Raw genomic sequence first — 25,459 nt, forward strand, 5'->3', positions numbered from 1 at the left:
CTGTCTTTGTTTTAATCACTGTCACCACACGCTCATTTGAGTTAAGTGCACATAGATCCATTGAAATAGAAAACAATAAAACAATTTATTTAGGTTTATGTGAATAGTTTATTTCATTTTGCTCTTTGCTGATCTGTTCAATGCTGCTGAAGTCAGTCAAAGTCAGTTGCATTTCTTATTTTTATTTTTATTTGTTAGCCCTTATTGAGTCAGCAGGCTAGCTTGAGAAGCCTTTATTAAATATATAATAAAATTATCAAAATTGTGGATATTATATAAATAACATAGTTTAAAGTAAAACTCACTATTTTAATAAAATCTTATTTTAGAACAACAGAGTTCCATAGGACGATTTTCAAAAGTTAGCTTTAAATAAATAACATTTTTCAATAATAATTATTTCTTATTTTTCATGGTGTCACTCTTATTTGATGTCATCTTTCATAACATTACTTTTCAGTGTCACCTTTTATTTCATAATGTCAATGTCTATTTCAAAATGTCACTTTTTATTTCATTATGACGCTTTTCATAGTGTGACTTTTCATTTCATCATGTCACTTTTTATCTCATAGTGGCTCTTCTCTGTCACTTTTTTATTTTATAATGTAAATTTTCATAATGTCCTTTCTTATGGTCACTTATTATTTCATGATATCACATTTCATGATGTCACATTTCATTATGACGCTTTTCAATGCGCCACTTTAGTTTATGATGCCAATTTAAATGTGTCAACTTTTATTTCATGTCATTTTTTAAAATGTCACTTAATTTCATAATGTCGTTTTTCATCGTGTCACTTTTAATTTCATGTCACCTCTCATAACGTCACATTTTATTTCATAATGTGACTTTTCAAAGTGTAAATTTCTATTTCATAGCATCACTTTTTATTTCATAATGCCACTTCAATTACGTCAAAAATGTCATCTACATAATGGCATTTTTTTTTCATAGTGTCACATTTAGACACATTAAAGTGTCACTCGTTATTTCTGTCATATTTCATTGTGTCAAATCTTGCATGTCACTTTTCATCATGTGAATTATTTCAGTTAATTTTTCATAGAGTCACTTTTTTTATAAGGTCATCAGCACTTAAGTGCATGGACAACCAGGTTAATTTATATATTTTATGCAAATCATTTAATACAGTTATTAATAGTATAGTATCTTTATTTCCTTAATATTTATATAAATATTGAACATTTTGGTGTTTCATCGATAAGATATTGTATCTTCCTAGATGTGGGATTCCAGCTGTATCCATTCAGTCCCAAATCTGTTTGTTAACATCACTTCCAAGTGTGTATACATGGCAAACAAAAAAAGGCCTGTAGTTCATTCCTGTCCCCTCCTGTCTGGGATGTTTGAAGTGAGTTGTCCCACACTGATAACCAACAGTGGCAGGATACTGGATGACTATTTTAACACAGTTTATATTGTTCTCAGTGGATGGGGATCCCATAGCAGCTCCAACAGCTGACTTCCCTTTCTGTATCTTTGATCACTATTCTTTCATCTTTTGTGAGCCTGGGACTGGCACAAAATTGCGACATGGCATGATATATGACATTCTATCTCAGCAGCGTATGAAAAATAAATTAGATTTCCCTACACCATTTCCTGATCAGCCCCCACCACTACCCCTCCATCCTTTCATCACACCTGCCTCACCCCTCCTGCTCATCCACGAAGCAGCTGGGCTGTTTTAACACAAACACTGAGGGTGTGTTCATGACGAGTGTTTTACAGAAACTTTGCTCAAATTCTAGACCATTTACCTCTGTCCGGTCTGTCTAGTAATACCATTCAAACTAGGAATACCCCAAATAATATGACTCTAAATTGTTTGTGATGTCTTTTGTCAGGAGTAAGACATCATTTAAATGTAACTGCAGGCCAAAAAGGAAGGATGTGTGATTCACTGTCCTTTTTTTGATAAAAAAACATTTGTGATTTTAGGGGGAGTCATCTGTTGGATCTCTATCTTCACCAACAACAGTATCTAGTAGCCCAATAATAATGCACATCTTGGACTAATACTATTAATCACATACATGGTCAGTAAGCACGGGTTTTGGGTTAACTCCTTGTACAAGTACAATGGTACCAAATTTACCAAATTTATTTTTTCTGGCAACTTGAGGGCAGCAAAAGAAACTTTGACCACGCTGCAACGTGGACGTGCCAAAAACTGTAATTCCTTGGATGGCCACTTGAGGCTGGCTCCAAACTGTGTCAATCCCAGAGGCCCCCATGTTGAAATAACCAACCTTACAGCAGAAAAAACACCTTTACAGCCTCTTACAAAAGCAATTTTAGGTCTCTATGGCTAATTTTTCCATTCATGACAACCACACAGGGGTGAGTTTTTAAAATATTCACCAGTTCAAATGTCATCAAGGCTTAAAGTTATTGTAAAACTTCAAATAAAATCCCAATAAATCGTCCAGTCTCATGGACTCATCTCATGAGTTCATGGGCCTTGGTTTTCTTCCAACTCTGCACTGCGAAACTTGAATGCAAGAAAGTAAAAGAAAAACTGTAGATGTTATCAGATAGTAACAGAGGGCCCTGTCACACTGTGCATGCCCAGTAATTTGAAAGTTATCATCTACAGTGTATTTCCAAAATGTTTTCATTAAGATATCAGACTTGCAGAATCCTGGGATGAAGGGGGGAACTAATTGAAAGAATGCATGATGGATTTTCCTGAGACATTCCTCAGAGGAAAGTGACTTCTTTATTGAGTCTCAGCTTGTCAGGTCTCTTTACTGTTGGTCAGGAGTGATTTGCCAAGCTTTCACTCATTGTGGTCTAAAAATATATCTTAATCTAACTGTGTTTTATACTCTCAGCCTCAGGTTCAAACCTTCCCTAAAGTTAGATGTTAATAAAAATATGTGACGCACCTTCTCAGTGGTATATATAATGCTTTCATGAGTCATCCAGGCGCGGCATTTTATTTTAAACTGCCGCACTTTATATTATGTTCCCATACAGCGACTGCAAAAGAGTGATGCACTAAATCTATCCAATCCAGTCTGTTCTATATCTCAGGGTTAAAAAAACACAGATTCCATTCTTCATAACCTCTTCCATATCCTTCATTATCATTATTCTGTGTAGCTGAGTGCCCACAAAAGCCAGACACCACTTCACTCTTTTCGAGTACTATACGCTCAAAGCTAGACGTACTTTGGATCAAAATAAATCCCCCGCAGCCTGAGTTTAAGCATTGTTTTGCTTCGGGACAGAGTTTAAAAAGACTCAGACCAAACTGGTGAAAGTCGTGCACAAAAAAAGGTACAAATCTGTTGTTTGTAATGACAAAATCAAACATTTAGTCTGCATGTACTTGTAACACCTTCTTAAGTTTTTTTTTTTTTCACATTTGTACGACCTTCACAAACCTCCTGAGTGGCAATGCATGAAACTTCAAAAGCCTGAAAGCACTCTTTGAATCTTGTGTATCAGACAGATTTAACAAAGTGATCAAAAGTGTGCGTCAAGAATGTAGGACAGCTTCCACCGAGGCTCTGAACTGCCACTTGCTTAACAGTAGTGACAACATCAATGGTAGCTATAGATGAATTCTGGGGCTGTTAAACAGCTGAGCGCCCTGCTGTGATCACAGTGTCAAACCCATCATCATCATCATCTTTACATGCTGCTGCACCTGCAACCTCCTCGGCTGATTGCATTCATTACATGCACTTTCAGAAGTAGGATACATCTCTGTATTAATGTACAGTAAGTCATCATTTCTAACACCTAAATGTGTATATTAATTATAAAGATGAGCCGGGGGATAATTAGCTTACCATCAAAAACAGTAAACAAGTCAGTAACATCTAGTCTTACCCTGGAGTCCTATGACTCAATTTTTGTATGGAGCAAGCAACTGAGATATGTGTTGAGCTGAGAGCTGTTGAAGAGCTGGTAGGTAGGTTTTGTATCTTTTGCACAGAGCTAGGCTAACTGTTCCCCCTGTTTAAATGCTAAGCTAAGCTAACCAAATGCTGGTTTCACCTTCAAATATAGCGTACAGACATGGCAGTAGTATCATTGTTTTTATCTAACTCTATGCAAGAAAGCAAATGCATTTTGATTTCTTTCCCCCCAAAATGTCAAACTATCAAAGTAACCTAATTATAAGGCTCAACACTATTAATAACATATACCTTACCTCTCAGTAAGTCAACAAACAAAATCTAGTACGTCAACAGAAAAGCTACAACTGAGGAGTTTATCGGTAATTTCCTTTACCATTTAAGGCATGAAGCCTCAAGAATGAACATAGTTTGAACACAACTGGCCAAAAAGCTAAGCTTGCTTCAACAAGACTTTATCTCCCAACCACAACATGCTACTGGATGCTTCTGTAAACACTTAAATAATCATGCTACCAACAGCATCTTCTACCGTCTTTCAGGTAACTTTGTCAAAACAGACATTTTACAATGTTTTCACAGGTGATGCAGAAAATTCTCTCATATTCCCCAATGCATCCAAAACTATAATGTCTATTTATCCTGCCTGCCTGATAGATATACATCTTTTTAAACTCCAACCCTCCAGTTTTGTTCTAAATTTGTGAGTCTAAGGACCCCTTTACAGCTAACATGTTTGGCCCAGAATTTCCACCTTTTCAGTTTGATCCAAACTAATCTCTATTAACAGATATCTGTTGGCAACGGGACAAGATTTTGGCACTGGAAACGCTCTGGTTTCCGTTTGTAGTCCAAATGGTATTGACCAATCATCTTTGAGCAGCAGGTGAACAGTCCATGTGGAGGTACAGAAAACACTTAAGCTGAAATGCAATTTGGAACCAGTCAAGCTATCATCTGATGACGATTTAGCTTTGTATTTGCTTTTTAAGATGTTTTCTACATGCAGATATCTGTGCAGAGATTAGCTGGACTGACCGTCACATGGAAGAGGAAATCTTTGCCCAGATATCTGCTTCCTACACTTCATCTCCTGAAATATTGCCCATTGCCAATTACCAATATTGACCACAGCCTGGACCAAACAGATGAACCTTAGTCCACCAAAAAGATGGTGCTGGTCCAGATCAAATTGATCGGTTCTATTCTGGTTTGTAAACAATTTTGGATGGTTCAGATATTCTGACCAATTACAAGAAGTTCTGGCAGGCTATACTCACAGCCAGATGGAAGATTCTGATACCTAAATTACTTTTTGAGAGGATGAGAGTTACAGAATACAAGAGAATGGGAGAGCACCTGAAGATAAAGAATCTTAATCTTAATCTTAATGTAGCAACAATGAAAAATATCTGTTCACACATTTTTCTTTAGTCATCCAAACTGCAATAGAAGGCTACTCACCAAATTGGCAACATGCTGATGTCAAGTGCACACTCATCTACGGATCAGTCAATTACAAGTATAAGGAGACACAGCTTATGTTGCTAATGACGACAGGATATAGTTTTGTCATATAGAGTTCTTAAAGCAACAGCATGTGCTTTTTCCACCTTAAAAATAGCAGTTTTACGTTACTGTCCCCTGATACATTACCTAAGGATGCTATATGTTGGAGTTTAGAGCAGCGGTTGTACAAACGTGACTGTTGGACATCAAGAAAAGTCCAGTGATATTACTGTATCTTGTTAGTTCTTTGGTCTCTCACAAGGTCTTTACTGGTGTAGGTACCAGAAAAGAATATTTCCTATAAATGTATATAAAAGTGTAAAAGTGCACCTTGGTTTTGACATTCAGGTGTGAAAAGGCCCTTAAGCTGTAGTCTTCAGGTTCAGGTTGATACGCCTGACAACATCATCAGGGTTATTTTTCATACTTTTAAAAACTCCCTCTAAAGCCCCAAGAGACATTATATAACTGTTTTAAGAGGCCAAGTACTTCTTATGACGTGTGAAATGACCTTGGTTTGTGTCTCTTCAGCTTATTGTGAACATGAGGTTTATACAGAAGAGTCCAGTGTGATTTTCTTAGTAATGTTTGACCACTCCTACACACCACAGCACAAGACACCATAAAAACAGAGAGATACCATTATGCTAGAATATGTACAGATTTGTGGTTATGGGGGTCAGTTGTGCACAAATGCATTAGGTGCATTTAATATATTTTGTCACCTGCTTCCAAACCGGCTAAATGTGCAGGTAGGTGCAGACTATGATGGGTTCATGACAGCATTATGTTAGTACAATGGGGAAAAAAGCACAGCATTTACTTTGCAAACTCATAATGTGAGTGGGAGATGTTATTAGTCTTGATTTGTTTGCATTCCACACATTGATAATGATATCAGGTGGAGACATGGATCTGACTGGTTCATTAATGTCATTTAGACAATTTTTGTTTTCATGAGGCTGTTTTACATGTTTTCAGAAGTACTTATTCATGCAAACACCACACAAAGTTTCATTCTCCAGATACTAAGCATTACTCCTGGGTGAAAGATAAAGTAGTCTAAAGAAAATTCCCCCAACCAAATCCACAAATCTGGTGTTAAAGACTCAAGTTTATCACCCCCCCCCTCGAGGTTTCTGTCACTTATATCATGTTGAATGTCCTCTTTAATGGTGAATTTATCCTGCCAAGGCCCGAGGTTGCTTTGTATGTGCTTTGATAAGAAAGGTTAAAGAATTTTCAAGGGGTATTTTCAGCCCTCAAACTATTCCAGTGTGAAACAGAAAAGCTCAACGAAAGAGGCAGACATTACCTATATCGTGTGGTATTGTGCCATATGGTCCGTTGGGAATACCTCAAGGCCACACATTCACACTCAAAGAGCAGAACGAAGAAGCAGCCTGTAGAAAGAAAAAAAGAGAAAAAGAAAACGGTCAAAGCCTCATTTCTACACCATTACTTGTTTGCCATTTTTTGCTATGTAAAAGAGGTGTCGGTTACAGTCATATGACTTGGACTCGACTCATAAACCATGACTCCTGACTTCACTTGGACTTGGACCTTTTGACTTGAAAATACTTGATACTTTCCTCCAAGCCCAAAGATAAAAAAAAGTATGTTATTTAAAGTGTGCCATGAATCAATTCATTTCCCTTCATTTCCTAATACAAATAACTTTAATGCTATTCTGCCCTGGCAAGTTGACTTTTAATTCCCCAGATCCACCTTGTTTAAACCAATCAGACACCATCCAATGCAGGAGAGAACCATGAAGAACTAATGTTATGCAGCTGAGTGCCAGTTCGAAAAAATGCTATAAAGTAAAATTTGTTCAACATTACAAATTAAAATTGTACAAAAACTATGCAATGGTGCAAAAAAAATGAAAAAAAAACAAAAACAAACCAAATCAAAACTAATTAAAAAAGAAATATATAAACAGAATTACAGTATGCAATAAATCACAAATGGAGATGCAATAACTTCCAAAAAAAATGTTTTAACAAATAAACTAGGGCTGTCAGCATTACTGTTTTATTTGCAATGCAATTAAGGTTCGTACATAACACATTACTAATTTCTGTATTTTTATTTTAATCACATTAATCACTGTCCAACACTTCTGTCTTTAAGGGGCTGTACCAGGCTGAGTTTTAAAATTATAGTGATAACACTGGTATCATATGAAACCAGAAAGGAATCCAGGACCTAAGAAATCCAGTGGTACCAACCATGTCATGCCAGCTTCTCAGAAAGGGGGCTAAATAGCAGTCCAAAGTTAGACAAAATTCTGCCTGTCTTGACTTGGGACTTGGGTTCAATGAATTAAGACTCACTTGTGACTTGTAAAACAATGACTTTGTCCCACCTCTGTTATTTCCCAATACCATGTTGGAAATCAGGCACAAGAAATTTACAAGGAAGGTCACATTGTACTGAATAATACTGCACACATTAAAATACAGATAATGTGCATTTGACCTATGTGATAACATGCATAACATAAATATCTGTATCATGACACAATCTGAAACAAGAGCATTTTAGGCACATTTTAAACAATGCTTAGGTGTTAGGTGAGCATATGTACTTGCTGTGAACTCGTCATGTTACTACGCTATGAAACCTCTTACAATCCATGCAGTGCTATTATGATTTATAAGGAATTATCTGCTTCTCAAACAAAAGACTAAAAAAATCCTTAAAGCACAGTGTAGGAGGGAGGAGAGATTAGATTGGTTTATGGAAAGTTATTGAAATAGAGCACAGCGGGGTGTTTGTGCAGGGCTCTGGCTCCCAAGTGACATTATAATCTCGGCAATGACTGAACACACGTTATTTGTGCACGTTGCTCTCTTTTCTCTTACTTTTGTGGCCAGTCAGTGCCACAAGCTGTTTGCTTTTCTAAACACACACCTTGAGAGCTGTATTGTTTGTTTGCTTTGCAAATATGTGTGGGTGGAAGAGTGCCGGCGTGCATACATGTCTAAATGTGCTTTTGCTCAGCTTCATGTATGAGCAACCGGAAAGGACAAGGTCGTGCATGTACAAATTGTAGTTGTTTTTACACAAAGCAAGGTAAAAAGGCATCATCTGCTCTCAAAGGAATAGAAACATATGGTCCCTCGATGTGATAAATGAGGTGAAGATGTGCGGTAGTCTGAATTTGGCCCTGCTGTATTCAGTGTTAAGGGAATGAATGACAGGTACTCTTTTCTTCCTCCATTGATAGCCAGCATCTTTATATTCCACTCTGTGCACATCCTTTGAGGTGTTTATATGCTGCTTCTCACACGCATTTGCCCTCCTACGCAAGAACGGCATGATCCAGCCTCTCTTGTCGACGCAGCCGTTGACTGAGTCTTTTATACGAACACACACTACTGTTCCTGCCATGCCTCTCTCCGGGGACTCATGACACACCTCCTTCTCTTGGTTCAGATTCATTGTGTGTCTCCCCAATCGCCCTTCCCTCGTGATCTTGCTAAGGGATGTCAATCTGATGAGTGGAAGACTTGCAAGCGCGCCCCCAACGGTGCTTTGATTTCTGGGGCAGATCTTGCTCATCAACCATTTTCTGTCGACCAGGGGACCCCTACAAAAGAACAATCTAAGCCTCTGTTTTTAGTGGGTCCCCGATTGGGTTTAGCCTGTCAATCGCAGTTTTAACAACGCCAACACAGCATGCACTGCACGCTCACCTAAGAGACTGTAATTCTACTCAAACCTTTTCCTGACTGGAAATATCTAAGCCGGAATGATCTGAGGAGGTGGATGGCGGGTTGATGCATCACCTCAGGTTGGCCCATTCATGAATTCATTATTAGATTTTAAAGGCATAGCAGTCAAAGGATCCAAAACACAGAGTATTGACCCGCTGTCATTAACTGCCTTAATACCAAGTCCATGTAAAGATACTGCTTGGAGCAATTACCTATTGTGGTGCAAATTTAAGCTAACAAAATGACTGAGGGAATTGGGACTTTAAAAGATGCCAAGAGAATGGTTTTTCATTGTAGCAACACAACAAGCCTATTAATAGAGCGCATAATGCATTTGAAATCGGTTTATCTTTGCTGATTTGTAAATGCACCAATTACAAATCAGATTGATGCAGCATGTCAAGAGAAAAGCCAGCTTGGTAATATGGTGGCTTGACTAGGTATATTAAAGAGGTGAGACGAAGTTCTTGTTTTGCAAGTCACAAGTAAGGATCAATTCTTTGATCTCAAGTCCCAAGTCAAGTCCTAAGTAAAGACTGACGCCCTAAGTTTTGAGTCCTAATCAAATAAGTAATAGGGTGCTATGAAGATGTGATTGAGTCCAATTCATGATGCACTGCTCACCAAATGAAATGTCATTGAGTATGGTCAGTGGATCTGCTGGGAATGAAAAGCGATAATATAATAAACTGTATAAGCAATGGACGTAGCTACCATGATGTCACCCGTTAGTTGGTAGACTACCTTTTTGAGGCCCCAAGTTAAGCATTTCTGCCATTGCCATCTTGGTTTTTAGAAGCAACCACATTCGTACAGTTTGGTGAAGGAACCAACGGTAGATCTGACTGGAAGCCGACAACACTATCAGCCTATCACTCAAGTGACCCCACCCTTAAATATTTATAACTTTGGGCCTCAACAAAATGTGAACAGGTGAGTTAACCCAAGTAGTGTGACTCAAGTCCACACCTCTGTTTTACTACTAAGTGGCTCTTTAGTCTCTCAGAACCAATCTATATAGGATGAGATGGAACATTGATGGGACATCTTTAGAGCAACTTAAGGTCACAAGTGCTCTACTACATATGTGCAGAGGGTTTAAATGGGGAATATGCACCTTGAGTTAGCCCTATTGTTAGCCGTCTATCCCCACTTATTGAGTAGCACCCATAAGAATAATTTCTGTTCAATTCTGACTAAGGAATGATATACCTTTCACAGCTGTTTCTGATTGATTGTCAGACTGTTGCTAACTATGCTGCTGGTTTTTGTACAGTGTCTCTTGAGCAAGCTAACATTAGAAATTGCCTGCTGGATTCTGAATGAGTAAAAGTGTGGGAGCTTAAATTTGCATTAAGTGTTCAAATGTGCTCAAAACCTGGGGCCATTGTCCAAGTTCTGATGGATGAGATGCCCTTTCTATACGAACACATTGACCAATTTGGTAGCAAGGTGGCCTTCTATTATATAAAAGTGTTTGAAAGTTTGTTTAGCAAACAATCGATTGGCTTGGCCGTTTCTTTATGGCGGTGAAATAAATGAATGTTTTTAATTTCTTTCCAATGAAATGTTTAGTAAGATATCAGAGTCTGAACCCATTATAGTAAAATAAATAACAAAAATTAAGTCTAGCTTAAAATGAAAAAAAAAAAATAATTACTGTTACAGATGAGCAGATGACTATTAAAAAGAAATAGTCTGTTTTTTTTTTGTTTTTTTTTAAATTGGAAGAGTTCTTGCAGTTGTTGAAACCAAATTATTAAATGAAGGTCATCATTTGTGAAAAAGCTCAGATAAGGCCCTTCAATGACATACTTCAGCATATTGAGTGCTGAAAGAAATGAGCAAAAGGGTCAAATTATGTCTACTATTCAGATGCTTTTAGTCAGTAGAACAACTAGTGTGTGGTAGAGGGAAAGGAGCACTGCTGCTGAAGAAAAGCCTGACTAATTTATTCAACTTCTCTCCAGGATTTAGATCAGTGTTAGGTATTTTCATTTTAATTCAAAGATCACATATCATACCAGTCCCAATCTTCTAGTACATTGTGAGTATTTTATTTTATTTTTTCCCCATCAAAATATGTATCAGTCACGAGGCTGTGAACAACAGCCGCTGGCAGCTGGCAGGCATTTTGCATTCTGGCTCAAACTAAAAAACCCTCCGCCTTGTGACCACAGTATGTTGGTGTTTTATTCACTCCGTATTTAAATTCCCTTCAACTTACTAGTCAGTTTACACCAAAGAGGCGACAACACACGGTGTAATCCACATTACACATCATTGAGTCATTAGCAAACTGGCTCATGCTCAGCTTCAAAAAGCAGACACATAAAAATGGACACAAACGCCTCGTTCCACAGTCCTCTGACATTACACGCGTGTCAAAGTTGTGGGTATGAGGCAACAGACAAAGTGGGGACTCAATGACAAGCCAAGTCCCCCCCCCCCCTCCACAACAACGTCCCACACTGCACCTCCTGTGGAGAAGTGTAATCACATTTTCCGCAAGGGTGGTTCTAGTGCCCATGAGAAAAGGGTTTATCGAATTCACACACATTGTCATTACGCAGTCCATGTGGTTTCCCCTCACTATCTGTGGCCACTTATATCAAGCCAGTGCGGTTTAAAGAGCATCAAAGCTGGGAAACACACAAACACACACACACACTTGTTGTTAGGCTAGAAGTGCTGTAGATAACATACAGAGGAAAATTACAAGGTAGGTTTGAACTTTATTTGGTAGTTTTGTGGGCACACAGTAAATTTATTTTTGAGGCAATAATTTGCCAACGTACACTATGAAAATTGTTCTGCTGTCACCAATTGAAGTACGGTGATAGTGGTTATACTTTTTTCCACAATTTTAAAGCCTTTTATCCATACAACGTGTCATATGGCTTGTTTCTTTCATCAAATTGTAATGTCAGCTTCTGTAAGTGATATCCAGTGTCATGGCAATCCATCCAATAGTTGACATTTCGCTCAAAACCATAAGGAAGAACATTTGTAAACCTGGTGGTGGTAAAGGAAAAGTCAGGTATCAACAAATTCATAGGATACATAATCTGAGCGCTTTAATGTCTGTACAAAATATCATGACAATATGTCAAGTAGATGTTTTAGAAACTTTGGCCTGTTGGTAATGCTAGATAGAAACTTAAAGGATCATAAAAGTTGTCAGTGTTTATCCTTTGGGCACCAAACTTCCATGAAAATCCATCCAAAGTTACTGAGATAATGTCTGTCTGGACCAAAATGGTGGAAAGACAATGTCTTATTGCTATTTTGAAGATGCTGGCAGAAAACTGAAGCCCTTGTATGGGTCAAGCTCCACAGACACACAATCCTACACTTCCCAAAATATAAGTGAATAGTGCCTTTTGTTACACCCTTACTGCAAAGGGGCCCACTGCTTTATCCAGGATTTGTTTTCTACATAAAAATCAGACATACAATGCAATTATTCATCAACAAGACTTCCACAGCCTTGTTTTCCACTTCTCTAAATCCAGGACATATATACTGTACATTAAATCTTGGACATAAATTGTCCAATGAAGATAAAACATACTGGCATGAATAAAAGCTATTCTTACACATATCAGTCAACAGCTTGAAGATGCACAAAATGGGAATCAGTATCTGCCAATTCCAAAGGTTGATGAAATTGTAACTTATTAAATTACCATAACATTCAGGATGTTTGCAGTGGGATATCAGCTTTACTAAACTAAGACTTGTTGGTTTTTACAAACAAAATCAAAACTAATCCATTTGGAATCAACTAAATAGCATCACTTGTTCGATGTTAAGTCTGTAACCTCCATCGTTTCTCTGTTATAGATCTAGAAGTGGGCTAAGAAGTTCTTTGGCCTGTTTAGAAGTGCAAACTATGTCATCCCTGACGTCTAAGCATGGAGGAGTTTAAGTATGTTTACTCCAGTTTGAATGACACAGGCGGACTGGCCATCTGGAGACTTTTTTTCCACCAGGAGGTTGGTGGATGTGTGGGCCAGCAGAGAGCCAACAAAGTTAAAAACATGTCCCAATGTGGTTAAGGCTCATGGTTGTCATGAGCACTGTGCAGCACCATTCCATCTTTCTACCCCGTGGTAATGTTACCTTGGTGAAATATAGTGAGTGTCAAAATGTAGAATGAAATGCACTGTAAAATTGAAAATAAAAAGGCAAGGAAGTAGAAACAAGGCAGGGCTAAGAATAGGAAAAAAACAAAACAAAAACGATGCAAAAGCGGCCTAATGCCACAAATTGATTCATTCATTTGGCAGAACTGCAACAGTGCGCCTTACATCAGTAAGTGGCTACGTATTGTCGTCACTGAGTCTAAGCACTCTGTTCTCCTGCCTTTTGAGTGCCTCTGGGAATTATTCCTGGTGAAAGGTACGCTAATAAACATCCAGGGCTTCAGAATGTGAAAAACAGTCAACTGTGCATGCATTTAAAATGTTGCAGCGGCAAGTGCTCTCTCCAATAAAGCATCACTAAATACATGAGCTTCAAAAGATGTAAAGAGCCCTGCAGCCAAGTACATTAAACCTTCCCTTTTGTCTGAACAGAGTGGAGGTGAATGAAATCAAGAGGCAATGCTGCAAGCTTTTCAGAACTTTTAACTTCAGCAGTATGTCTCAGAATGGTAGATCTATGATAAACCCATGAGGCTGCATTCAGACCAACGGTAGCACTGAGTCAAATTAAAGTAGCCTTCTCTTTCCTGTCAATGAGACCACTGCGTTGATCATTGGGGATGCATGGGAATCTGGCACAACTGCACAGTTCAATATCACCCAGCAATGCAGTGTTGTTTACCCTTTTCATATTGTATGTTGCAGAATTGCAAAGTGTAGTACAGTATCTACCTTGAAAGACGGAGGAGAGAATCAATAACTTTGCACACCCATGGCGACATTCTGAGTTGTAAAATACAGTCTCAAAGGAACACAAACTGCTGCGCATTGTGCTGATGTCAGAAAAGCCTTTAGACTACACTTCCTGGTTTGTGTTTCATCTTCTCACCGGTAGCAACACGCCCACACCACTGCAGACCTTTTTTGATACTGGGGTATATTTGATGTGAACGTGGCCCAAGAGGGCATCTAACAACTCTACATGTGCTCATGAGTAGAAGAAACAAACAAATGTATGCCTCTGGATTTATCTGCAGTGGTTTTCTTGAAATCATAGTGTGTTTGGGTCTCAAAAAACAACCTGAGCAAAACCTGCTGTTGCACTGGGATCTCCAGATGCTCACAGGTAAAGCAAAAATGTCAAAACAGCAAGCTGACATGTTTCTGGCTTCTAGAAGGGTCCAAACTTCAACCACAACTGTATGTTGAAGGAAAAAAAAGCCTTTTTCAAAAGTGGGCCTAAAACTACAAACAAGTTCCGGTAGCATGTGCTTTCCTGATTAGGCTATTTGTACCTTGTATAGGTATAGACACCCACACACAGGCAATTATCAGGTGCAACCATGTCAACATGGTACAGATGTGTCCTGTTTTAAAGAGAGCTAAAATGATATACTGGATACTGGATATACAAACTGTCAGGGTTAGATCATGGACGATAAGGGTCAATGCCAATTAAGTTAAGTGATAGCAGATGGGACAAAGGTCATATGTAACATTTATGGAGGCATCTAGAAATCAATATGGAGGGGGTGTTAAGAGTCCGAGACAATCAACCGAAATTTAGCAAGGACCCTCTCGTTCATACAGATGCTGGAGGTTATTACAATCAGCACCAGTGATCTTGCAGCACAACTTGACCACTTTTTCCAACTTTTTCTTGTTTTTAAAAACTATGATTACCAAATCAATAGACAATGTTGAAATAAAGAGTGGACTCGATAAAAGCAAAATAGAAAGTTTTCATAATAATCCAGTCTGCAAATCTTTGCAGCTCCTTTAATTTGAATGGATGTTGGTTAGCCTTCTTATAGATGCAATCAGTATTCACATCAAAATCCAACTTGTCATCTGACACAGTGCCCAGATACTTGTACTGCTGAAAGGAGGGCCTCCTCCAAAAATCATTAAACATTTCATTGGTCTTTGACACATTAATCTGGAGGAATGACTGGTTACACCAAATCATTCATCCAGTACTGGGCCATGATCATACTCTGAACTTTGCAGAAAGGCTTATGAATAACGTCCACATGCTTAAGGACACATTTTGATGCATGATTACTCTGACATTCATTTGTGTATGAACAAAATTTAAAAAAAAAGGAGAAAGAGAACAGCTCAAGGGGGATCTGGTAGAAGAAAAATATGAACTGGACAGTGTTCTGTTAAGATGGACCCCCTGAGACCTGTTTGTTAAAAAAGTCGATGAGCCAACACACGATACTAAAATCCAGATAAAAATTTGTTTTGTTGTCTGCAAGCTAAAATATGACGCTGAATACAATTAAAAGCAGAAGAGAAATCAATATAAAGCAGATGTGCATGATTCTTATTTTTCTCCAAATGCCTTAGTAAAAGATTTAACAAAGTAGCTGTAGAGGGGGAAACCTCTTTCTCAAAAAAGAACAGAAGATGGTTCTCTTTAAGGTAAATTGTTCAGATAGAAAGTGTTTTTTCACAACAAAGTCTACCACCTCCTTTATTTTCAATTTGGCTGATTGCGTCCCTATAATTACACCATATTGTGTCCTATCCTGAGAATATGTGAGACGAAATATTTTTGTTGTTTTCCAGGCTCCATTTAATGTTTCTAATTTAACATCCACAAAGGCACTCTAAATTAAAATGTAGTAGTAGTTACTGTAAGTGAGGATACAGTTAATGAAACTATTTAGTGAGTAAGAGTACCCTATGACCCTATCACCACCTTTATTCTTCAACCTCTTAATTATATTAGATAATTATATTTTCTGACATGTGGACAAGTAAGATTTAATTCAGAGAACTTTCAGACTAATTTAGGAAAGTGTATTTGTCATTTGTTTAAAATGACCATTGAACTCCTTCAGAACTTGTCTAAGAAAACTAAATCAAAACAGAATTAACCTCTAGTGTACAATTGAAAAAAAAAACATTTTACAGTGGGCTTTGGGAACTTTTTTTTCTTTTTCCTGCATTCAACTATCCATTCTTTCATGGCATTTGTTTGGTTTTAACTAACCCTAACCCTACTGTACATTTTTTGTATTCAATCATTAGGTGTTGCTTGTCAATTTTTACATAGAGTTGCAAACTACACACCTATACTAACTGTGTTTTGTATGGGATACAAGACGGGACAATTACAAAATGAAGAACGTTTAAATTCAAAGGAGAGAAATATTAAAAGCAACTTAATTTTTGAATGTGGTAATTCAGAAAGTATGCAGCTGTGATCTATTGCCATGATTGTGTTTACCTTTGTGGTTGTGCCCTACAAAAGGATCTGTTTGGTCCCTGGGCTGCGTTCAGCACCAACAAAATGTTTATTTAACAGAAAGGGTGATGCATTGGACACCGTGTCGTGTTACCAACACATTCTCATCCCAAGTCATCACATATTGCCGCTTTGCGGTGGACTTCTGCATGTGCATATTACGCTCAAGGTATCCTGCGTCTACTATTGAGGTTTCAAGATGCTACCGTGATGTCAGCACAAGCACATGGTAGGATTACACTGCACTTGGTCATGTTAAGGCAACAAAAGCACGTCAACCAATGCTGGGACATCAACCAACGCACATGCTGCACAGATGGTTGGGTTGAGGCAAAAGAGGTAAAATTGTAGGGTGTCAGGTAAAAAAAAAAAACAAAAAAAAACTACTGTATGAAAGTCCAGGGTTAGTTGGATCCATCTACCGGCCCTCACCCCTGCCCTTTAAGGACCTTAGTGCTCCTTATAGTACGATGTTATCTGCAGCATTTCATTCTAATGCTGGCCAGTGACGTATCACACGGCCATGACAAGTTCTGTCTGGCTGCCCCTGCAGGTGCCATCAGGCTGTCTAGTGGCGTATGATAACATACAGCGGGGTATCATGCAGACGTGAAATGTGGCTTTTACCGTTGAGATGTTAAGTCAAAAGCACTGCAAATGCGTCAGTATTTGTCAACTTCAGAATAAGACTGGGCTGCTTTTACGCAGGCACACTGTCTTTTAATGAAGCAGTATTTAATTCAATCCCATTAAAATGGGCTTTATTGGTATGGGGAAACATACATTTACTTTGCTAAAGCAAGTGTAAAATAAAAGCAAAAAAAAAAAAAAAAGTAAAAATCTACCAAAATTTTGTTTATATACATGTCGCTGCTGTAACAATTCTGACTCACACATTAAACAAGAGAAAAAATACCGCAAAGCCCATTGCTCATTGTTCCACAGCGTGTCAAAGAAATATATGGTTCACTCTGGAAACTGCAACAAACCGGTGCACACCGTTTGGATACTGACAGCCTGACTTCCTTTGTCCCATTTGTTCTTTGTTTCATAAGCATTTAAGTCTTTCGATATATATCGTGTTAATGACTGTATCTTATTGCTTGTTTATGTAAGCATATTTTGTGTTTCACTTTATGCTCTGCAAAATATCTAAGACTTATCACTTGCACTGAAACAGGAAATGCACTTTTGAATTCATCAGTCACAGGGGCTTCAAATAAAAGCAAATGAAGCAAAGAGTGGATATCCATTGATGCTGGTGGATGTTAGGCAGCCTTTTGTTTTAACAACAGTCTCATTCTGTGCATGCAAAGCCAAACATATTATTCCAGCAGTTAAATCACTTCATTGGCTCCCACTGTGCGATACTTTGGGTGAGTGCACATTCATTTTGCTGTAAAGCATCTGGAGTTTATTTGGAATTAAATATGCTATATAAATCACACTGCCTTGCTCTCATGACAGTCGTGCAGCTGTAGGTCAAACTTGTTGGTCTAGTTAATGTTTTTTACTGCCACATATTGGTGAATATTGTCCTTTTTCATCTCCTTCAAGGGCTGTCAAATAAATCTGACCGTGTTGGTGGACAAGCAATAGAGGACGGTTGGGAGGTAGGTTGCACCTAACCGTGAATATATGTAGAAAGGCACTGGAGCATAGGATGAAGTTACATTGTTTTGTATTGAGCTGGATATAAATTCTTCCATACATATCATTACAAACAAAAGAACTGATGTTTGAGTTAACAGCGGAGATGTATAAGGAACTGAAAATACAATATTCTGAGTTATACTCCTCAATGTCAAAACACTAATGGGGCTTAATGATAAGATAATTTCTTTTTATATTGATAATAATCCAAGTCACATCCAGTGAAATTGGAAACCATTGTAATAGAGTTAAGCATTGCAACTAACCTCCTGCTCAGGGTCCAGTATGCTGGCCTGACAACAGACCCCATACCTGACCACACCAGTGGCATCAACTAGTAATGATCATTGTAAAATTGCTTTTGTCTAACTCACCTTAACAATCTTTCTAAAAATCCTTTTAGGTGAAAAAAACCCAAAAGAAATTAGACAAATACATAAACTAAAAAAAAAACAAAACATTTTTTTCTCTATGCATGCATTTGCTGTGTCATAAATCAATGAATATGTCTTGTCTTCAATAACTGAATAATTTCTTTTTTCTTTTTTTACATGAATATTCCATGCTACATTAAAAATCTACTTTTTCAACTTACAACCACAAGAAGATGCAAAGGAAATAAAAAGAGACACAAAAATACCAAAAAGGAGACAAAAAAATACTTCAAAGAGACACGAAATGACCAAAAATGACACAAATATACCTTGAAGAGATTCAAAGGGACTACAAAGATACACAAAATGACCATTAATGACAAAAATCCATCTCAAAGAGACACAGAATGACCAAAAGGACAAAAATATTCCATGTATGCAAGCACCTTCTAAAACATGTAACATAAAAATTCTAATAAAAACTGCAAACACAAACCTAAATAAACATCAGAGTTAAAAAGCTGTCCCCACAATAAGAATACATAGCTACATTTTATGAAGAAAAAACCCCCAAACAACTGTTGAGCTGTTATCACGTAGGCCAACCCCAGTTCTGTAGTTTAATACCTTGTCGCACACATTTTACTCCTGTCTCTGGTACAGCATTACACACGCATTCCCCTCCCCGTCTTGGATTGAAAGGAGCCCTTACTACAAGTCACTTAAAAATAGAACACCCCATCACTCACAGCATATTTCTGATAGAGAGCCAAAGCTGCTTGACTTTGCAATTCAGTCTCACAGTGGATGATTTGTATCCTTCTAACCCATCTTCGCCGCCGCCTGTCACCGGAGCTTTAGCACCGTTTGTCAAAGGGAGTTCTATGACTGAGAGTGCTGCCCCTGACGACACAGCTTCCAATTGGTCTCAGTTGTTTCTGAGATGAATCAGAAAGGCTTTTAATAAGGAAATCCAGAGAGCTCATGGGCTGTACGGATAACTTCAAAGTGAGGTTAATATAGATCCTTGGAGCATTTTCCGCGCTGCCACAAACTTTACACAAGCTGAGGAGCGGACAGAATTACTCTCTGTCAAGAAAACTCACTTTTTAGGCTATAAAAGTATATTTGTTTTTCCGCTCTCAGAACCTCGGGGCGAGTTTGGCATACAAATACTGCAATAAGGAAAAAAAAAAACAAGGAATAACTACAATAAATGCAGAGATGGATGCTGCCCTGAAGCTTAATCTGCAGTATCAAAATACTCACATTTCACTTATTTGGCCCACATCACTGTAATATTTGAGATGTGCTACCTTATAATAATTATATATTTTAAATTATGTAACAGACTTAATTTTTTAGGTGATTTGCTACTTTACATTTACTGTTTTACTTTTTTTTTGTAAATCTTTTTTTTTTTTTTAAATATAATTTTCTTGTAATTTTCTTGTAATTTTTTTTTTTTTACTAATTTCTTGCTGATTTGGCGGTCATTTCCTCTTTAACAGCTCATTGCCCTCTTCCCATGTTTTTAAGAAATTAGGCCAAAGTGCTCATGTTTCAAAGGGTTAACCAGGTGAGTCCAGGTGAATACATCAAGTTACAAAAGTTAAAAACAGACAAGCAAACAAACATTAAAAGAGGCCCATGTAAAAGAAAGTTGTGCATTTTTCCCTCGATCACCAATATAGAGCAAGAACAGCTGCCTATCCACATTATCTGGCCCCGCAGCAGACAGAGACATCAAAATCCTGACACACATACTATATTGCACATGGCAAATTCATGACATGTGCACATGCTGCCAAAGATGAAAGTCTGGTACAAGGCATGTGGGAATAGATGTACAGTAACGAGAGCCTTGAGGCCCGGCTTAATGAGGAGGATTAGTGAACCATGATAGGGCTCTGGTGCGTAGCTGTAAGAGGGGTGGCAAGGCTGCTAGCAGCCAGGGCTGGATGGATGAGGGAGCAGTAGTTTGTCAGGTAGAGGACAGGCTCACCTCGGCTCTCAGGAACCTCTTAAATGAGACAGAGGGAGCGCAGACCAACAGATGAGGCCAGATTGTAAAAGCTGACAAGTGCAATCAATAGATCGCACTGTGATATTAACTTGCGATCATCTTTTTGATATCCCGCTGAGATGGGTTGGAGGAGGAAGGCAATTCCCAGGTTCAGCAAATGTGATGTGTCTTCTCAGCACCGCGAATGTTCATCATTAATTTTTTAGCACAAACATTATGTGACCTTAGAGCGCTTTATGAATCTGTTCCTAGTTAATTGCTTAATTTGCCAATAATATGCTATCATGAGGCACTTTACTACTTTGCTGTTCCCATCAAAGCAGATGGGACAGATGGGTACAGATATTTTCAGAAGACAGACTTCTATATTAAAGACCAATAACGGTGACATATTTGTCTTGTTTATTAGGTTTTTGTTCACTGCTTTGAGTGCCATCTCTGCATTGTTCTCATGTGGCCAATTCTCCTACATCCAGTGGCGAGACTGATCTTTCAGTAGTGCATACCAAATTTGAGGCTGGCCAACATTCTGGCACCAAGCGCTAATGTCATGCATCTTTTAAAGGCCTGTTGACACCAGAAAGTGGCATGCCGAAGGTCATCCAACCGTCCCCATGGAAATGGCAGTGCTAGAAGCTTGGTGACAGAGTGACTACTCACGGGTCTACGGGAACTACTGTAACTGGCAAGGTAATCGCTGACATGCTAGTCAGCTGAGAACATGCAAACACAAGTGGGTCACGATCATACTGGCCAGCCAGTTGAGCTGTTGTCAGGTCATTAAATGGTCAGTATCAGGAGTTATAAGCCTCATGGATATTGGTGCCTGTCACACCTACTATTGTGTTCAAAGGGCCATTAACTTCTTGTGGCTATAGTAAATATGATATCAATTATGATGCAGCAAAGGAGGAAGTCATTTAACGTAGTAAAAAGAGTAGAGAAACCCCATGTCAGGTAGAGGTGGTGGATGGGTCAAACAAACACAAGACATTCACCCAGGAGAGTGTGAAAGTGTGAAACCACTGTGTGAGACTTTTGTTTTAACTGTTGTACTTTGATATCTATTTTCTAAACTTAACCACATAGTTTTAGCGCCTAAACTTGATGAAAGTGAAAGTTAAACCTAAGACAACTGCGACTGTTTCACAACATTTATGCAAACAGCTATTTATTGGGTTGATAATGGCTTCAGAACCTACTGTAATAGTCTGTGTGGCAGGCCGCTTTTAACGTTCTCCAACCTAGCTGCAGTTAGCAATATATTCACTCAATTTATTTTTATTTATTTCTAAATAACTTTTGTAGAGTGCCACTAATTTTTGAAAAAATGCTATATTCTAAAATGTAGTGTGACAGTAGCGCAAGAGAAAAGTCAGTAAATTGACTCAGCAATGTCATTTGCAGAGCAATGCCAAAGCCTACTGGTCAAACAAGGCTAAGTAAGTTTGTAGCAAAATAATCTCTAAGTGTATTGAGCAAGGCTTTTCAACTGTAAAAGATTGTGTTATTTCTTTTTGTAAAAGTTGCACAAGCTCCAAGGCACTACTGAATCTTGTCTCATTACTTTCTAAAAAACTCTGTGGAGCAGTTTGAACTCTATGAGGAGATGAAGCAGTCAGAGCTGATTTCCAAGAGGTAGCTTGACAGATTTTTATACCTTTTCGATTCAAAAGTCACTGGGCAAAAAATACATTTCACAAAAGCACAGTACAGTTGAATAAAATCTAAAACTGTGTATTTTGGAGAGCACATTTATGTGGCCTTACAGAATTGTACCATGTAGCATATTTATTTTAATTTTTTTACCTTTTAATGGCCAAGAGAACTGTTGACAAAGCATGTTGGCATATACCCAGTCCCCTGCTATTTATTATATGTTTATTCCCATGTTTGTCTTGTTGATGTGATGTTTTATCTTGTGTTAAGTGTTTACCAGATGATCACATCCTTTGGACTTCATTATGTTTATGTTCTTGGTGATTTGTAATGTATGAAGTGGCTGGTCTGCAGTGCTATATTTGTTTTAAATAATCAAATAAATTCAATCAATCAATCAATCAATCAATCAACAGAGAATGGTTAAATTAAAGTGGATGGAACACGTTTAATACACTACAATAGCTTCTTCATCTTTTGGACGGGCTATCTGTTTTCTCAAAGGTTGACACTGTAAGGACAGTTTTACAAGGCTATTTGTCAACAGTATAGGTCAAATTTCATCTTAACTGAACTTAAAAAAATTTACTTCGCCCCCAAAAGCAAATGAACTGATTGTGAATTTTGCACTGACCTGAATATATTTTGATGCAAAATTTAGTAAAAGTTAAAGCAGCACTTAAGTAATGGGACGGTTTTTATGGAGGTAGGGGCCTAGATAGAGATGAGTTGAAAAAAAAAGAGGAAAAAAAAGTAGTCATAATTTATGCAGCTGGGGCCTAAAATGTGTTGCCTTTCACAGTAGTCCCAATTATTGGTCAACCTCCAAAATTCCTGATAAAACTGTACCATCTTTTTCAGAATGGGTAGGAGAGAGACTGAGAATGTGGCTTTACTTGGCAGACATATTTGGATCAACTTACCGTCTCTCCTCTTCTCCTGGTTAATTATGGTCTCGGCGATTTTCTCTGCATTTAATTAAGTAAGCTTAGTTTAGGTTCACAATACACCATATGACGTGGACATGCTATATTTAGACTCCCAGAGAGAGCTCTACCTGAGGCAGTCAGCTTCACACATGACATTTCACTTTTTGTTGGAAGAGCAAGCCAGCACACGGTGTTTGCAAACAGTTCTCCTTCCGAAAGTTTCTGACTGAAAGCTAACTGCAGTGTTTTATCGCTACCTTATATCTCATGGTGGTAATGATTGCGAAGATGTTGAGGGAGGAGGTCTCTACCCACACTATTTTCCTTGCCCTAGATTTTATAAAATGTTCCTTTTAGTCTAACTTTGGTTGTCTTTTTACAGTATGTGTGACTGACATTCTGGCAAGCAATTTTAGTCTTTAGAAGTGCGCTCCATCAATCCCAGAGAGAAAACCTCTCAAGCACGCCCAACACGTCTCTGACATTTTTGGGGAAATCAACCCAATTTGCCTGGCAGATTGCGTTTTATCTTTCTCTGAGCCGTCCCAATCATTGTAGCCCGTTTTGCCCGGGGTATAGCGCCTCCTTGCCATCACTTACCTGAACTCCTTATCTGTTTTCTCCCCCTGGAAGCAAAATTGAAACAAGCACGGATTAACTCAATGTCACGGCAGCTTTGTCCCTGGGATAATGGGGGACAATGAGCTCTGCAGTGACAGCAGTAAATGATGCCAATTTTCTCACAGAAAGGGAGAATGATAGAATGAGAAAGGAAGGGAAGAGTTTTGGGAGATAGCTTAAGACTCTAATCCAACTTAAGTAAATCAGAACGCTCTGGGTTTTGCTGAGTGTTTGTCCTGTTGAAGTGATTTATATCATCCAATCATTGTGGTGCAGGCAGCGCAAATGCCGACTGAAGATATGTGACAGGCTGGCTTTAAGAAGATTTGGCGAGGAATGTCACATTTCTGTGAAAAGAAAATTTGACATGTTTTGTCTAAAAAGTTTGGGTGAGGTTTTCCCTCGCCGCTAAGTGTGTGGACGCAATTCATCTACATATCCCCAGTGAACCAAAGGCTCCAGTGCTACATGCTAACTTAAGCATTCACTTTATCCAGAAATTCTATTTTCCCATCTGCATGGATAGACTTCTAAGTGGGCCCACTGGGCAGAGGCCCGGGGGCCAAGAGTGTCAGGGGCTTTTCTGGCCTTCATTTGCAAAATGTCACTCAAATTAACATGAACCAACCCACAGGAGACTCAGGCTGACCACAATGAAATGCACAGGAACTGCAAAGAATCACTAAATAACTACAAAAAGTTGCAGAACAACAAAAAAGAGAATCAAAACAACCAAAAAGACACAAAATGACCTGAAAGAAACACAATATGACCCTAAACAGACACAAAATGGCCTCCAAGAGTACCAATTTCCTCAAAAATGTACAAAATTACTCGCAAAGAGACACAAAATTAACTTAAACACAAAAGACCAAATTAGACAAAAAATGACCTGACAGAGAGAGAAAATAACCTCAAAGAGACAAAAAAGACCTCAAGGGCACACAAAATGACCTCAAAGAAACACAAAATGATCTTCAAGGCACAGGAGGTTACCTGAGAGAGGGATAACATTACCTCAAATGGACACAAAATGGTCTTAATGATACACAAAATGACTTAAAAAAGACAAAAAAATTACCTCAGAGACCCACAAAATGGCCTCAAACAGACACAAAATTCCCTTAATGAGACACAAAATGACCAACGACAATTGACCTGAAAAAATGTCCTGTGAGACATAAAATGGGTCCAAAGACAAACAAAAAGACCAAAAAGGACACAAAATGTCCTCAAATAGATACATTTACCAGATAGAGACAACAAAACAAATAACTAAAAAAAAAGTAAAAAAAAACAAAAAAAAAAAAAAAACAAGTTTGTGTAAGACACTGAAAAATTGTCAATTTCAAAACATAACAGTTGTCAATATCTGTGCAGCTAAAATTCATGGATCTGTATCAATCACTGTAGTAACCTGGTTAATGTAAGAGGCACTGCACACTTAAACATAATTTTTAAGCTGTAAACTATGATTTTGATATTATATGATATTATTGTACTGTAGAGTTCACATCAATGTTAGTGGTAATACTGACATTTTTTAGCAGATATATAAAAATATGCATATCATGGGTTGAAAATGGCTTAACATATATTAAAACATACAGAGGCGACTTTGTGTCAGTTTCAGTTTTATCAGACTTTGAATAATTGT

At 38.1% G+C, this 25,459-nt stretch overlaps 1 protein-coding gene across 3 annotated transcripts in view; it reads right to left on the reverse strand.

Moving 5' to 3' along the window:
• The window catches only part of LOC121954068 (leucine-rich repeat and fibronectin type-III domain-containing protein 2), a 285,943-nt gene that overhangs the window by 40,425 nt on the left and 220,059 nt on the right, over positions 1-25,459 (reverse strand). For all 3 annotated transcript variants that reach the window (XM_042501391.1, XM_042501389.1, XM_042501388.1), the window contains one exon: positions 6,724-6,811. The gene's annotated coding sequence lies outside the window, so the exon portion shown is untranslated. The remainder of the gene's footprint in view (positions 1-6,723; positions 6,812-25,459) is intronic.

Source organism: Plectropomus leopardus, chromosome 14 (assembly GCF_008729295.1).
Source record: "Plectropomus leopardus isolate mb chromosome 14, YSFRI_Pleo_2.0, whole genome shotgun sequence".
Taxonomy (NCBI): domain Eukaryota; kingdom Metazoa; phylum Chordata; class Actinopteri; order Perciformes; family Serranidae; genus Plectropomus; species Plectropomus leopardus.